Source organism: Dasypus novemcinctus, chromosome 4 (assembly GCF_030445035.2).
Source record: "Dasypus novemcinctus isolate mDasNov1 chromosome 4, mDasNov1.1.hap2, whole genome shotgun sequence".
Lineage (NCBI taxonomy): Eukaryota > Metazoa > Chordata > Mammalia > Cingulata > Dasypodidae > Dasypus > Dasypus novemcinctus.
This window is the reverse complement of record NC_080676.1, coordinates 57,198,518-57,203,122: the sequence shown is the minus strand read 5'-3', so window position 1 is coordinate 57,203,122 and position 4,605 is coordinate 57,198,518. Positions and strand designations below refer to the sequence as shown.

At 39.9% G+C, this 4,605-nt stretch overlaps 1 pseudogene; it reads right to left on the bottom strand.

The window, feature by feature from the left end:
- Window positions 1-1,376: 1,376 nt before the first annotated feature.
- LOC101411331 (polycomb group RING finger protein 5 pseudogene) lies at window positions 1,377-2,128 on the bottom strand (annotated as a pseudogene).
- Between the last annotated feature and the right edge of the window lie 2,477 nt (window positions 2,129-4,605).

Here is a 4,605-nt window from a genome sequence, read left to right as displayed (position 1 = left end):
TTCTAAATTTAGACACCAAACTGATGTTTTTCTCCCACTGCTTAATTTTATTCTTAGCAGCACTTACATAAAGCCAGGCAGTGAAAGATATGGCAAAATTACTAACTTGCTGTGACCTGGAATGCACTGATAGAATAAAATAACAATAATGAAGATTGATGTACCAGAGAGACCTAATGAAATCCGCTTTATGCTTTTGGTTTTACCCCACCGTGCTTTTGGCCACATGTTTCCTGTCTAGGTTCTCCTTGTGATGCTAGTGGGTGAAGGAACCTGAACTTAGTCTAAATTTTTAGGTAAATAGAATGAACCACACAAAAGAAAATAAGTGGATCTTATAATTTCCTTGGACTGTAGGAAACTTTAGTGTTTTCTAGAAAAACATTTGATTACAATAGATACAATCCCCCTCCCCACCCAGATCTTGTTTGAAAGGCTCAGAAATAATGGTATGTGGGGACTTGGAGGGTGAACCAAGAGCCTGGGAAGATTGGAAGGGAAGTCACAGCTGTCCCCACAGGCCCTCAATCTGCAGAAAGCTGAGGTCATGCCAGAAGTGTTGATTGTTGTTCCTCTAGACTCCTGTGATGTTCTATTTTCTTTCTTTCTTTTTAAATCTTTCTTACACATTAATTTTATTAGAAGTAAATATAATTAGCTGGCAACCTTTAGAATGGTTGTGATCTCACTTTAGTTTTCCTGAAAGTCACATTCATTTTTAATCCAGAGGGCTAATAGGCCTTTGTGCAATTGGTAGACTACACAGACAGATTATTTTAAAAGTCTACACTTACCATGTTCTCTAATGTTAAAGAATAGTTGGAATTCTTAACAAAAGGACCAGCACACTCAAGAGTGAACTATTTTCTACACAAAAAACTTACCAAGAACAAGACAGTGGCTTAAAAACTACTTATCTAAATATATTTCCCATACAAAATAATTTCAAGATATACTTATTAATTTCTTATACAGTACTCTAAATGAGAATTGATAAAATAGTAAGTATGTGAAAACTGCAACACACAAAAGATTGAGCCATTTTACTGGTGTAATCAAACATCAGAACTAATCTTGGAGCAGGCACGAAAAATATTCCGAAGGTAGAATCATGGCTGCACACCTAACTGATTTCCATGATGACTTGTATACTGTGAGACAGCACAAATGCAGACAGGTCAGTAGCAGAATGGCACTTGGTTTGTTCTTAATAGAAACAACATAGATGCAACTGACAATTAGGGACAGACAATGGTCTTATTTGCACGCTGAAAGCCTGGTTGTGTCCCTCTAGTCAACACACTATTCATTGTGCAATCTACTAATGAGTAAACAAATAGTGCAGGACTCATTTCAGTGGGATCTAGGCCCTTGGTCTAACCAAAATCAATTCTTGGTCTATACCACAATGCCACGGGGGTATGCCTGATACAAAGGGCCATCCTGACAGCAGACTTGTGAAACTGAGTGGTTCAGACACCATAAAATTTCGCCTCTTATTTGCCATCTTGTCATGTAGATGAATTCTGTGGTATTATCCTTCCCCATAGTTTCACCATTGCATAGCACATCCCACTCATAAGAACTTGGAATTTTAATTTTAAACTTAGAAATATTTTGATTGTTCCCGAGCCACAGGTGTAGAACATTGGATGAATTTCTTCACTGAATCTTGTACTACATTGTCCCCTGACTGTTATTGCATAAAAATCTAGACATACAGCAATTTGTGGGCCATTTCTGTGATAGTCTTTACATTCTGATTTTCATCAACTTTAGGTTTGTCAACTTTTGAAGTATCATCTTATCCATTTCTTTGAAGCTTTTTTTCCTTCCAAAATTCAGGTTCATGCTACAGTTCTTGTTCTCAAAGTCCAGGGAACAGCTTATATATAGTTTCCTCTGATGTATTATCCAACCTCAACATTTCTGATGGGTTTGTCTCATAAACATGGCTGCCACACCCAAGACAATCATTGTTATTCTCAAAGTGCTGGACAATACAAGTCTTACAGAAGGTATGGAGGCATTCAGTCACCATAGTTGGCATGATCAGATACCCTTTATAGATATAGCAGGTGACCTAAGGATTGAAATCTTTTACCAGGTGCTTCCTTTGTGTAGCCATTTGTGGTTACCATTAGTAGTTCAGGCAAAGAGAGGAATTAAGTAGATGAAAGTCTGATCCTAGGAGCTGGTGTGCAGTTCCCAACTGGATGTGGACTAACATCCAGATTTATCATAAGATCGCTGAGCATCCCTTTTGATGGTTTTGCTTTCCCATATCTGGCTCCCGGTTTCCTCCTCTGTACGTTGGGATTACCTGCCCTGGCTTTCCCACGGGTTAGCCATGAAGCTCCAAAATAAGAGAAAGTCCTTTGAAAGTGGAAATGCACGGTCCTGACATGGGGTAGCAGTTAAGATCATAAGCCATAGAGCCCTGTCACCAAGACAGATAAAGGAAGCACTTACTTGCAGGACGGCGGCAGGAACCAAGCGTCTTCCGGGAGCCGTCGGCACAGCAGTGCGCCGGCCAAGTCTGTGTCGTCCCTCCCAGGGGCGCCGCTGGCCTGGCTGAGGAGCCGCTCGTGCCAGGCCGAAGTTTTCCTGTGACATTCCTGAATTCAGTAAATAATTACTGAACACCTAGAAGGTGCCTTGCTGGAATACGTGGGAAAAGAGGTCCCTTCCCTCTGGGAATGCCCACTGTATCGATGAAGACATATTTGAGCTTAATGCTCAATTATCTTTAAGGGGTAAATGCTATAAGGGAAAAGAACCATGTTCTGATAAAATATGATAGTGGGTACTTTGATAGGTGCCAGCTAATCATGGAAAAAAATGCTTTATGATTTGGCAAATCGGCCTCTCATTTAGGATCACTTGACAGCTACTCTGTTAGATGAGTCAACTTTCATTGTCATGGTGTGCAAGTATTTGGGCAGGTTTCCTCTTAAGTACAACCAAGAAAACAAGAAAACCCGTTTTATTTTATTTTTTAAAATATGTTTTTATTTTATTTATTTTTAAAAGCTACATAGATCACACAAAATGTTACATTAAAAAATGTAGGAGGCTCCCATATGCCCCACTATCCCCCCCCCACCACTTTTCCCACTTCAATGACTTCTTTCATTAGTGTGGTACATTCATTGCATTTGAAGAATAAATTTTGCAGCACTGCTACACAGCATGGATTATAGTTTACATTGTAGTTTACACTCTTTCCCAGTCCATTTTAACCTTCAGTCCAGACTCAGAGTAGAGGTTCACTCTCAGAGTTGGACTCCACCCCCAGTCCTGTTATTTGTTTTTTTTTTTTTTTCAAATAAAAATTTAAATTTTAGAATAGTTTTAGACTTACAGAAAAGTTGTGAAAATAGTAGAGTTCCCATATACCCCACACCCAGTTACCCCTATTATCAACATCTTATATTCTTATGGTACATTTGTCACAATTAATGAATCAATATTGATAAGTTACTATTAAAGTTCATACCTTATTCAGACTTTCTCAGTTTTTAACAAAGTGAATTGTTTTTTGCTCTAGGATACCACATTACATTTAGTCATCATGTCTCCTTTAGTTTCATCTTGGCCCTGAGGCTTTCCTTGTTTTAATGACCTTGATACTTTTAAGGAGTAATGGTCAGGCAATTTGTGGAATGACCATTACCTGGGATTTGGCTGATTCTTTTCTCATGTTTAGATGGGATTGTGGGTTATTGGGAGGAAGACAACAGAGGTAAAGTGCTGTTCTGATCACATCATATCAAGGGTACACACTATCAATGTCGCTTTTCACTGCCGATGTTGACCTTGACCACCTGGTCCAGCTAGTTAGGTTTGTTTATCAGGTTTCTTCACTTTAAAGTTACTCGTTTTTCCCTTTCCACACTGCGCACTTTCGAAGTTACTACGCATGGCCCACACTTATGGAGTGGAGAGTATACTCTACCTCCTTGAGGGTAGGGTAAATGATTTGGACTTTTTTTTTTTAAGATTAGATTACAGCTTTATTCTATTTCTCCCCCTCCCCCTCCCTCTCCCTTCCCCCTCCTCTCCTCACCATCTGCCCTCCCCCTGCCTCTCCACATCTGCTGTCCTCCCCTCCTCCCACGTGGGTACTTGGCTCACTGCGCTGGCACTCGGCTTACTGTGTGGGCACTTGGCTCATCATGTGGGCACTGGCTTACATGCAGGCACACTTTCTGTTCTTTTTTTCACCAGGAGGCCCAGGGATTGAACCTGGGTCCTCCCATATGGTAGGCGGAGGCCTTATCACTTGAGACATATCCACTTCCCTGAACTTCTTTTGCATGAAAAATTTACTTTTCTCTCATTTATTTCTTTATTCAATTATTTATATCAGTATGGACTCATGGATATGTATTTTGTGTTCTGGGTTATAATCCAACACTACTTTATTTTTTTGCACAAATTGTTTCAGCTTTGGCCAGTGAACTTTCTCAGAGGTTCTCATATCCTTTTTTTCCTTCAAAGTCTTATTTTATTTATTTATTTCTCCCATCCCCTTGTGGCTTGCCCTTGCTGTGTCTGTTCGTCTTCCCTGTTTCTTTAGGAGGCAATGGGAAACAAACCAGG